Raw genomic sequence first — 12772 nt, 5'->3', positions numbered from 1 at the left:
CTCCATCTCTCTGGGACATCACTGAGGTGTGTTGTACCCTGAAAGATTGAGCCCCATACACCCCAGCAGTCCCCTCTCACTCCTTTGTGCTGGCTTCCTTCCACCCTCATCCCTGTCTCATTTCCCCACTGCCCCCGCTCTTGCTCCCTGAGATCACCTCCCAAACAAACAGGCTGCACTTGAATCCTTGCCTCAGGCTCCACTTCTGGGGGAATCCAACCTCGGACAAGAAGCAAACAAACATGAATTTGAAGGAAAAGAAGTAGAAGCATTTGTCTTTGTAATTTTGCAAGTAGTGGTAAGGTTCTAGTGATCTGCTATAACTCTATGGTTAGAGTGTACTTGTCTTAGTCTGTTTGAGCTGCTATAACAAAGCATAGATTGGGTGGCTTATAAACAACAGAAACATTTCTCACACTTCTGGAGGCTGAGAAGTCCAAGGTCAAGGGGCCAGAAGACTTGGCTGTCTTCTCACTGCATCCTTACATGGCAGAAGGGATGATGGAGCTCTCCAGGGTCTCTTTTATAAGGGCACTAATTCCATTCATGAGAGCTCCAATCTCATGACCTAATCACCTCCCAAAGTCCCCACCTCCAAATACCATCACATTAGGGGTTAGTTTTCAACATATGAATTTTGGGGGGAAACGTTCCATTTCTAGCAGTACCTTTCCTTTTTCTTTTCCTTCTTTCCTGTCTTTCTTTCTTTTTCTTTGCTTTTCTTTCTTTCTTATAGGTTCTTCTTCAGTAGATTGGCAGTAACCTGTTACCAATGGAACAAAGTCAGTGTGGTATTTGTTTTGACACTTGAGGGTCAAGGTGATTTCTAGGGGTTCCTAAGTGAGAGTTTTGACAGCTGAGGATGGGGTCTCAAAAGTGATTTTGGTAAAACAAACAGAAACTTATGAAAGTTAATCAACCTTCTTTTCTCTCTCAGGTATTATCATCATTTTTGCAAATATGGAAAATAAGTCTTAATAAGGTAAAGTAAGTTAATTTTTAAAAATAACTTTATTGAGATATAAGTTACATACTATACAATTCACCCATGTAAAGTGTACAACTCAGTGATTTTTAGTGTATTCACAGAGTCATGCATCCATCACCAGAATTTAATTTTAGACCATTTTTTGTCACTCCAAATGGACTTTGTTTCTGCAATAATCTCTGTGTGAAATCCTGAGCCAGAATGTGTGCCAGGCACTGGGTCTTGGGGGTGAACATGAAAGACACGTTCCAGCCCTCACGCAGCCTGAATCCCAGTGGGAGGGACGGGTGCTTACAAACGAAAATGGGGTAACAAGAGAATTGTAGGCTGTGGTAATAAGCAGGATGAATAAGAGCAAGAAAAATAAGGACAAAGCTTTATATTACAGAGTCAAGGACAACTTCTCTGAGGAGATAACATTTAAGCAAGGCCAAAAAATGTTAAGGATGCATCAGGTAGGTGCAGACAGGGATAAGAATGTTCCAGACTCAGAGAACAGCAAGAGCAGAGAGTGGAGAGTGGCCTGAATTGACCTTGGAGAAATAAGAAGAAGGCATCATTCCATCATGAGAAGGAATTTGAGTTTTTTTCTAAGTGCTTTGAGATGCCACTGAAATACTTAGTTTTCTTGGCAACTACGACACTACTTGCCAAGAAGTAATCTGCTTGGCAAATCTCTCTCTAAATTTGAAGGCATTCGAAGTCAAACCTAGAGGAAGCAGTATTTTCAACTCTTTTTGTTATCTACGGCTCACAGATCTGCCCAGAGTGGTAGAAAAGTGTGTGGCAAAGAACTCTTAAGCTTCCACGAGGCCAGACTCCAGCCAGCTGGGTTTGTTGGAGGAACTCAGGCTGACAAGCCTGCTGGTGACTTTGCCAGGGCTCTGGGCAGGTTGGGGAGGAGCTGGGGCAACCTTCACATGCAGGCCATGGGATCCACTTTGGAGATCGAGTCCCCTCCGGGAAATGTGTGACTCCCTGACAGTTCCTTCAGCGGGGGGCAGCCCTTTCCAGAGGCAACATTTCCAGATGTTACTGAATTGGCTTTTTTTCAAGTTCCTCTGAATAGGCGGGTCAAACACATGCAGGTCACCAGGAGCAGTGCTGTCACCTCCTAGAACACCCTGACCTTGACTTGGGTAGGCCTTGGTGAGGGGTTCTGCTCTGCCCTAGCTCCGATGCTCTTCTCACCCTCATTCTCGAAAAGACCCTGTCCTGGCTCTGCAGGCATTATCAGAGCATCCTGACTGCTCTGCTATTCAATGCCATGAGGCAGTGGGCAACTCACACAACTCATCTGCACACATACAAACATATTCCAGCATGGCAGAAATAAACAAAAGAAAGATATCTCCTTGCAATCGTTTACAGACAAAAGTTTTATTAATTCTCATGAATTGTATTATTTAGCAAAGAAATGTTTAATAATTTATTCAATGAATATTTAAGGAGCACACCATTTGCCAAACACTGCAAGGCACTGGTAAAATAAAAAAGAGTATGATTCCCACTGTCTTCTGGAAAAGACAAATAATTATGGTAGTAAATGCCCACCGTAATGGAATTAACTATAAGAGTTATGGATGCAAAAAAGCAAGGGATGAACTCTGTCACAGAAACTCAGTGATGATTTCATAGAAGAGAGTGGACTGAGCAGGGCCGTGACAGATGCGTAGGAGTTTGCTAGGTAGAGAAGTGGCAAAAGCATTTTCTGGATTTATGAGAAAGTGTACAAAGCCATGGAGACCTTAAAGGAGTCAATGTGTCTGAGACGCAGATACTTCAGTATGCCCTGGGTATGGGGCAGGCCCAGAGACAGGCAGGGATGAGGCTGGGAAGGGTGCTTGGGTCTAGATTGTTACTTTCTATGCTAAGGGTACTGCTGAAGATTTCTAAGCAAAGAGAGAAACAGGATCTGACTAGAATTTTAAGAATATCCCTGTAGCAGAAGAGGCTTAAAGTGAAGCTGGGAGATCTTAAGGAAAACTGTCACCATGGCCCGAAAGATGCCACTGTGCTAGGTAAGGCAGGTGCAGGGCAACGGGAGAAAGGGAGATAGAGACCTGGAGGGGTTAGATTGAAAGATCTGAAGAAGACTGGCTATGGAGGGTGAGGGAAGACTTGTGATTGACTAGTTTTCTGCTTTGGTGACTAAAAGTAAATCACAATACCCTGAACTAAAAAAAGTGATAAGGGAAGAGAAGCTGGTTTAAAGAGAAAGAAGCTTAGGATTTAATAATTATGTGTGCAAACATCTGAGCACATGTGCTGTATTTAATATCTACATATAGATATTACCAAGACTTTTACATTTCGTTTGATAGTCTTTTTGGCCACCATTGATTTTGAGTTCTTTTTCTAGAAATAAAGATAGATTTGCATTGAGTCTTCTCCACTCACCTGTCCTTCTCCTTTGTAGTCACATCTGTGCAAAATCTGGGACCAAGACCAGGACTGTAATCCATGGAGGAGAAAAATCACCACAAGGGATGGACCCCCAGCCTTCTAGAGGCTTCCTCACCATCCTCTCCCCAGGGGTTAATTGACTATGGATAATATCACAAACAGTGCATTCCTATTGCCACTGGATTTTTTTTTTTAAATAAGCATTCTGCTATTTCCACATCAAAGCTTATATGAAATAAGCTGTAAGTGGGTTTCACACCATTTAAGAAGCTCCTGACATTTTCGAAGTTCCCCTGGGGTTTACAATGAGAACCTTTCTAGGAACACTGATCTCTGGGAAATGAGAGGAAAATTCCTTGCAAAATTTTGTCTAAATGAAATAACAAAAGGTATACTCAGTATTCAAACTCTTCAAAGGAATTGCATTTAAAAAAATAAGAGCGTAATAGTGGCTGCGGGTTGCAACTTGCGTTTTGCTTTTGCTTTTTTGCAGGGAGTGGGGAATTTGATGAGAAGGGATTGAGTATAATGAGCAGAAAATTGCGGGTGATCAATCTGTTATACACATTATCTCAGTGCCTAAGTGAAGAAGGGGGTGGTGAAATTATCCTTTGAATTCAAAACCATGCTAATCGTTCATCTAGATAATTTTTCCAGTGGTGTGTTTTGTTTGCTTAATTATCCAAACTGGCCATCCAGTGACTTCAAATCCATTATGAACTGCACAGCCCCCTGCTTTGTTCTTGTTGAGTAGACGAGTATTTCATCTTTCCTTTCAAACAAGGGTGTGCTTTTGATGTGCTGACTTAATACTTAGCTGTCAGAGTATGATTGAGTAAGCAGGGAGTTTACAATGTTTTATCAAGTTCTTGAACTAGGAAAAAATATTGAGAGATCATATAACGCATGCTTAGTTTGTGCTAATCGTTATTCAGGGAAAGGTCCATGAGTGTATCTGTGCTACTCATTACTGTACAAGCAGCACTTAGCACAGTGCCTGGCACGTGGTAGAACCTCAGTGAACTTTGTTGAATGAGTGAAGAAATGAATGAATGAATGAATGGTGACTGGCTGCTCCTGCTCTCTACACCCACAATTGTTCCAAATATTATCACCAACAAGAGATATTCATTTGTTGATTTTCTTCACAGAATATCTTAATAAGGTGAGCATATGATTTATAGTCCAAACCAGGACACCTTTGAGAGTGAAAGGGATGCTGTTAACGATTACACCAGAGCAACTGGCATAAACTGGACCATCTCAGGCAAATTGGGACATATGGTGACTCTATACACAGAGAATTACAAAACCCTGGAGGGCCAGAGAGCATTTTTCTTGCCCATATCTCATGTCTTGTCTATTTTCTTGACACCTTACTTGGCTTGATAGAATTGATCTGACCTTTTGAGCCGATTACTAAATGTTCCCTAAACTGAATCATTTTTCTTTTTTTGCCTTTAGATTCGATTTTTGCACTAAAGTGGCAGAAAAATAAGTTTTATGAGGAGAGGCAAAGAGCCTTTTGGGGCACTATTGTAATCCTCATGACTAGCTGTGTTTGATACATAGTTGGCTCAAGAAATTGTTGCTTAAAAAAAAAAAGAATATAGTTCTGATTTCAAAGTGGCCAAATGTAGAATGAATAAATACTGCTCCCGTGTAAAATCCATTAAAATGATTAAAAATACATAAAAATTGAGAAATTTTACTTGACAAGGAACCAATGAAAACTTGAAAAGTGGAAAGCACGTGGTTTAAGACGAAATTGGAAAATCACTTCTCAGAACATGTATAGGAGTAGCGAAGGAACTCCATTGCTAGAAGTGGTTAGAGGTAGAGGACAGGAAGGAGACCCGGGGCAATTAGCAAGGGTACCAGCGTGGCAGCAGCCATACACATTGACCCCCTACACCCGCGCACGCACCCACACACACACACACACACACACACACACACTGCGTATCTGTCTTTACCCAGGAGCAGTAGGAGCTGGGGATAGAGTGACAAGGCAGTTCTCCCAAGTGTCTACAGCATCCCAGAGGAATCAGGTATGTCTCTACCTCGCCTAGTGCCCTGGCTCATTCCTCTATCACTCTCACTGAAAATAAAGCAAGCCTCTCTCTCACCAGGCTGTGCAAAGAGAGTTAGAAAGTTCAATAAAGAAGCTCAGCTACCAATAAAAAAATTCATAAGAAAGATGCAAATATTCTCAAAGTTTGAGGAACACAAACACTTTAAAAGGGTGACTTTTCTCAAAAAAACTAGAAACTAGACATATGAAAGAATTTACCCTAGTGGAAGTAGTGCAGGACTGTAACATAAGCTTATTTTTATATCATCTGGAAAATAAAGAGAAATATTGCCTTCAAAAAACTAGGATGAATGATTATGAAAAAGAACCAATTAGATATTATGGAAACACAATAAATAAACCTTTTGAAATAAAAAAATCTCAAAAGTGGGCTGAATAACAGAATAAACAGAATTGAAGAGCAAATTAGTGATCTGAAAGACTGCATCAAGAAATTATCCCAGAATGTATCAAAAATGGGGGGAAAAAAGCACAAAAGAAAAGTTAAAAACAAACCAACAAACATGAAGAACAGGTCTGGAAATCAACATCAATCCATTAGGGAGTCCAAATGGAGAGGATATGGAGAATGCAAGGAAACAATATTTAGTGACATAAAAGCCAAAAAATTTCTAGACCTGAAGAAAGACTTAAGTCTTAAAATTGAAAGGGCCTACCAGGGAAAAAAATATAACAACAATAGAAACAATGCTTACAAAACCCAACTCTAGACATTTCAAAGTTATGTCAAGTCTAAATGAAAATCCTAAAAGCTAGCACAGAGAAAAAAATCAGAATACCTACCAAAACATTCGAATCATACTGACACCATACTCAGCAGCAGCATCATTGGACATAGTATTGGAACATCTTCAAAGAGCTAAGGGGAAGTAGCCTTGAGTCTCTACCTTTATATACAATGAAACTGTCACTCAAATATGAGGGCAGAGTAAAACATTTTCAGACATGTCCTCAGAAAGCATATTCCTCATAAATCTTTTCATAAGAATTACTAGAGGATATACCCCAGGAAGAAGAAAATAAATTCCAGGAGGAAACAGTTGAATGCATTAATTGTGTAATTTACAACTGATAATAAAATGACATTTTTCCTAGGGAAATCATGTTTAATTTTTTAAATTGTAAACTTGAAATTAGAATTCTATTAATATAATTTGCTCCAATTATACAATATGTCACAAGCCCATCAAGGTACACACATCAGAGGCTTGGAACCCTCTGATTAAACCAGACCATGCTCTTAGGGGAGTCCCCACTTGTCCTGATGTCAGAGAAGGGGGTGGCCAGAGTCCAGGACCAAAGCAAGATCTAAACTCTCCACATAGAAGACATGAGAACTAATGTAGCAGAGTAGCCCTGACACAGAGCCACCTCTAATATTTAACAGAGCTTCGTGAAGATCTATATTTTTAATTTCTGTCAACAACTAGTTTTTTCTCTATGCCATTTTCAAGGACTCTTCCAAGGTTAGCAGGATTTTTATAGAGTGTACATATGATAAACCAAATTGAGTATTAGCAGAATATTGAGATCCCAGAAATGCTTTGAGTTGAACTATAACTCTTTACCTAACTTTCCTCACTCTTTCCAAGTGAAGACATGAGGAGTTCTGAATTGAAACTGTATACAAGCTCCTGTGTCCCTGTCCCTTGAAGTAAAAGACTTTTGCTTTAGTCCCCCAGGTCTCCCCTGAGTCTCAAAAGGCTGGCTCAAGAGTCAATGAGGGCTTCCCTGGTGGCGCAGTGGTTGAGAGTCCGCCTGCTGATGCAGGGGACACGGGTTCGTGCCCCGGTCCGGTAAGATCCCACATGCCGCGGAGCGGCTGGGCCCGTGAGCCATGGCCGCTGAGCCTGCACGTCCGGAGCCTGTGCTCCGCAACGGGAGAGGCCACAACAGTGAGAGGCCCGCGTACCGCAAGAAAAAAAAAAAAAGAGTCAATGATTAGGAAATGTGAAGATATAAAAACAAAGAATAGCTATTGGGCTGGGAAACTGGTAACAATTTAGACAATAAACCAGCCACATTGCAGATTCACCTAACTCCCAGTTCCCTGAAAGTTATAGAGAAAGGTCTCACACACATTCCTAAGTTATTTTTATAGGAAGCAGACCCCCACCAGAAGAAAATTGCTGACTGCAAACATGTAGACCCCCGCCCCCAGACCGGTTGAAACCAGAAGACTGGCGACGTTCGAAACTTCACCTTGATGCCAACCAGTCTGAATTGTGTGCGCTGATCACACACACTTACAGTCCCCTCTCTCACACTCCCTTTAAAAAGCCTTCCCTGAAAGTCATCAGGGAGTTTGGGTCTTTTGAGCATGAGCTGCCCATCCTCCTTGCTCTTGGCACCTGCAATAAGTGCTGTACTTTCCTTCACCCCAACTTGGCGTGAGTAGATGCGTGAGCAGAACCAAGTCCAGATTTAGTAAGAGAATGATACAATTTTTCTTTCCTTTGGGCATTGCCCCCTACTATCCAGGTGACAGATGGCCTCAAGGGAAGAGTTCTTTCTCTTAGCAACATGGTGTAAAAGCAGAAGTTTGGTAAACAAGTGTTGCTTGTAATTACTGCCCAAGTCAGTAGAATGTTAGGTTTCCCTCTCATTAATGTCATGCTGGCATCATTCCTTTGGTGGACCTCTGTTGTTTGAAACACCTGGCTCATCTCCATCATCCTGAAAGCACTGCCCCACATCTTCTCCCTTTCTCACAGCAGGAGCTGCCCTGATCCTGCCTCCCAGGCCTCAGTGATTGGCCCAGGAGACGAGCTCTTACTCTGTGGGCCAAAATTCTTGTCCAGATCTTTCTGTGCACCCCTAGAATTGAGAGAGGAGGGGGCTCTTCTTCTCTGGAAATCTGTGAGGGTGTGATCCTGGCACCGACTCTATCCCCCAGTACATGGAAGAAGAAAGTGTGCCGATGAAGGGAATGGAGCCTGAGAGACAGGGATAAGGGGCAGAGGGATGGAGTCCTGGTGGAACAGGTCCCTGGCTCCTGTGTCATTAGTTATACCCCTACCTAACCTGGATCCTGGGCCAGTAAATTCACCCTCATACCTAGCTAGTTCAAATCGACATTCTATCATTTGCAGCCAGAAAAGTCCTGTCTAGTTCAATGCCTTCCCCAGAACAGGTGCACAATAGAGGTCACTGGATCCAGAGGAGCAGGCCAATAATTACTTCAGCATGAGATCAGGCTCCGGAAGAGGAAGGTGAGTGGGCCAGAGCATCCTTCTAGGGGCACGTGTGTGGGGGCAGGGGTAGACCATGTGGGAACAATTTTGCCAACAGGAGGCAAATAACCTAGCACATGGCAGCAGCTCATGCCAACAGAGCACAGCAGAGGTGACAGGAGGTCCCAGTAGGAAAAGGTCTTTTATCCAAAAATTGAAAATGACATTTGGGGACTTCTGTTTTGAGTATTGTAGGATTGGGGACAGCTGTGAGCTTTCTATGGCTGAATATTTGATTTGCGTTGCTTTTCCTTTCTCTCAATAAGGCTCTTTTCTTACCTTGTGCCAAAATTCTTATGTGTAAGTTTCTGGGTGTAATTCCAGAGGAAAAGGAGAGAATTGATGTGCCAAACTGTTGGGCTTCCTGGTGAAGAAAGGATTCCCAGGTTTCTGGGTGAGGAATCAAGCCAAGAAGAGTGTAACCACCCAGAAGGTGATTCCAGCACTTGAAGGCACAAGAATCTCTGACCAAGGGTCACCTCTAACCTTTAGTGTGACTCTCTTTGGAGCTACATTTTGCATTTGTGACAACAACTAATACTTCCTCTATGCCAGTTTCAGTGATCATTCAAAGACTGGTGGGATTTTTATAGGAGGAATATTGTATGAATCAAATAAAATTGACTATTAGAGGACTGTTTAGATTCTGGAAGTCCTTTGACTGGTCATATATTTCTTATGAACTTTTTTGCCTCCATTTCTTCATTTGTTTATAGGTGTTAATCAGCTTTGATCTGAACCAGGAGAATGGTAGAGCAATGATTATTTAACAGGATGTTAGGATGGGACTCCTTCTGTCTCAGTTTTGAGTCAAGTGCCAATAGAAAACCAGAGTGAGTGAGAAACAAACTCGCATCTGCAGAATTTACAAAGGAAATTATAAAGAACTACTACGACTTACAGAACCTCAACCAAATGAGAGCCATAAATAGAGAAAGTACATGAAAAGGGGAGAAAATTTGGTGATGACATTTCTTTGAAAGAGCTGTTGCCACTCTGTTCCCTACAAGAGGGAGTGAGTTCTAGCCCCATCATCTCAAGCTTTGTGGAAAAGGGTCTTATGGAATGACTTGGAGTATTTTGAAATGTGTGTGGAGGTGGGATACACAAATACTAATGCCTGAGAAAGTTAAGGTATCCCGGTGTCAGCATCAGGAGCAGCCTGAACTTCCAGAGTTTTCTGAGCCAACAGATATGTGAGTGTTTCCTGTGGATCATATATGAGTCATATAGGAGACAGAATTAATGTGGGGTCATCTTATGTCCTGTCCAAAAGGGCCACACAGAGGGATATTCCCAATAACAAACTGGAGGTGAATTCAGAATTCTTAGGGGCTGTAAGAGTAGTTGGAACTGGACTTCCCTAGTGGTGCAGTAGTTAAGAACCCACCTGCCAATGCAGGGGTCACGGGTTCGAGCCCTGGTCCCGGAAGATCCCACATGCCGTGGAGCAACTGGGCCCATGCACCACAACTACTGAGCCTGCGCCTCTAGAACCCATGAGCCACAACTACTGAGCATACGCACCACAACTAATGATGCCCATGTGCCTAGAGCCCATGCTCTGCAGCAAGAGAAGCCACTGCAATGAGAAGCCCAGGCATCGCAACGAAGAGTAGCCTCCACTCGCTGCAACTAGAAAAAGCCCACGTGCAGCAACGAAGACCCAATGCAGCCAAAAATAGATAAATAAATTTATTAAACAAACAAAAAAAGAGTAGTTGCAACTGACAGCCCGGAAATGAGCTGCAACTACCACATGATAAAAAATGCCATCAGAGAGGGCTTCCCTGGTGGCGCAGTGGTTGAGAGTCCACCTGCCGATGCAGGGGACACGGGTTCGTGCCCCGGTCCAGGAAGATCCCACATGCCGCAGAGCGGCTGGGCCCGTGAGCCATGGCCGCTGAGCCTGCGCGTCCGGAGCCTGTGCTCCGCAGCGGGAGAGGCCACAGCTGTGAGAGGCCCGCGTGCCGCAAAAATAAAAAAGTGCCATCAGAGAGGTCGATCACGGAACCTCTGAAGAGACCATGAAAACATCTTCTGGCACGAAGAGCTGGCTTTTCTCATCAGCCAGGCTCAGAGAACATGAGGCTTACAACAGTAATAATGTGAGTAAGACCTTTTCTATTCACCACTCATCTTTCTCCCCATAGAAGGGTCACGAATTGGCTAGTAAGTGAGAATGAGGGAAGAAGAAGCCCAATGTGTGGAAAAATGGAGAAAATTCCATCCTGTCCCTCCCTCTACATTGCAGGCTTCCAGGCTCAAGCAGCTCCAAGCTAAAGAAGGGGAAAATATTTCCAGTTTAATGCTAAATTAAGTTTAGTGATTTAAATAATATCTCAGACTGGATGTTGTAACTTTTGAATTAATATTGTTTGGGGACTTCAGGTGACTCTAGAGCTGTCCATTACTTTAGAATGAGTACAAAGTCAGGGCTCTTGACCAAGTTTCCATCCTCAGGCAGGTTAGAATTAACCCCACTTAATGCATTTAAAAAATACAGTTGCATATTGAATGCACTGTCACTTAGATTTGTTTAACACGGCAGTTGAAGCAACACATATAAAACCAAACAAATGTAATACTGACTGAAATATGTGAGCAATCTTGTCAATAAGCATAAAGAGGTCATTTTAGTTATTCTCAGAATTAGTCTGGCATTCTTTCAGATGTTGTATTTATTCCTGGGCTTTATAACTTAAATCAGTTTGCCTTTAGAAGCATGATGAGAGGACAGAAAATTAAGCCCAGGAAGAAAAGCTAGAGGACTTGGCTTATTTAACCGAGAGAAATGAAACTTCTAATGCCACCAATTCTTAAAAGTTCCGTGTCACCTAGGGTTATAAGCACCAAAGCAGTGCACCCATATGTCACAGATGAACTTTAATTACATTCCTAATATAGTGCTGCACTAAACAATCCAAAGAGCTTCAGATATGGCAATAGTGAGGAAGAAAAATCATAGAACCATCAAGTATCCACGGATCATAATTGACAGCTTATAATTAGTTGGTTGCCAACATCCATTATTTATTTATTTAGCAATTATTATATACCAGGCTCTGCAGATAAAGAGGCAGAGAGGTACAAAGTGACCAAAGAGTTAGAAAGGAATACCAAGTGGATACAAGAGGTGTGAGAGTCACTGTGGACAATGGGACAGCCGTACAGGGGAAACTGTCTTAATCCGCCTCTATTCAACTGACTAGCTAGACTGATACACCGTCTTGTTCCCTCTGCAAAACATACTGACTGAGCACTCTGAAGTGATTTCAGCTAATCGCTAATATGCTTATACACATCTGTTCTCATCTATTGAGTTTCTGCTGTTATTGACCAAGAGTTAGTTACGTTCATTTCCCAAATTTATTTATGCTGATTATACTTATTATTGTAATGAAGAAATTAAAACAAAAATATACAATACAACAAAATATGAATATAAAAATAAGTACAATTGTTGCTTTTGAAAATGGAATTGAATGCTTTGGAAAGGTACAATAGAGGCAAGTCACTAAAAAGATCACTGTTTAATAATCCAGATTCTTAGATAGTTCTTGAAGGTTTACAACTAAATGGCAGAACGTTCCTGCCATTCTCTTAACTTTTCTACCTAAAATGCAGTGTGAATGAGCCAGTTTTGTAGCTCTGTTCAACACCAAAACAGAACAAACATTGGCAGAGAACATACTGTCATCTTCTCACATAGAGGAACACCGTCAGTTGCAAAGCCATTGTCTTGGCCACCAGCTAGGAAAAGTAATAACCTCAAGAAATTCTATTATTTGTGTGCCAGTAGGGCCATATGACCATTGCAAGGCAAGTCTTTCAGCATCTCCCATCCCATACTTCATGTCAGTTCATTCATTCATTCAATTAATATTGATTGGGCTCCCACAGGGAAACTGGCAGAGAGACAATGCCTCTTACTGAATGAGCAGGAGAGAGGATCCCGTGACCCATCTGACTCCATCAGTATGCTTCAGTGGAGGAATCCTGAAAAAGGATATAGCTTGTGATATCTTCTCTCTTATGATGAAGCTCACT

The sequence above is a fragment of the Pseudorca crassidens genome, chromosome 13, assembly GCF_039906515.1.
Source record: "Pseudorca crassidens isolate mPseCra1 chromosome 13, mPseCra1.hap1, whole genome shotgun sequence".
Lineage (NCBI taxonomy): Eukaryota > Metazoa > Chordata > Mammalia > Artiodactyla > Delphinidae > Pseudorca > Pseudorca crassidens.
The sequence above is the reverse complement of the archived record's forward strand: the minus strand, read 5'-3'. Positions refer to the sequence as shown.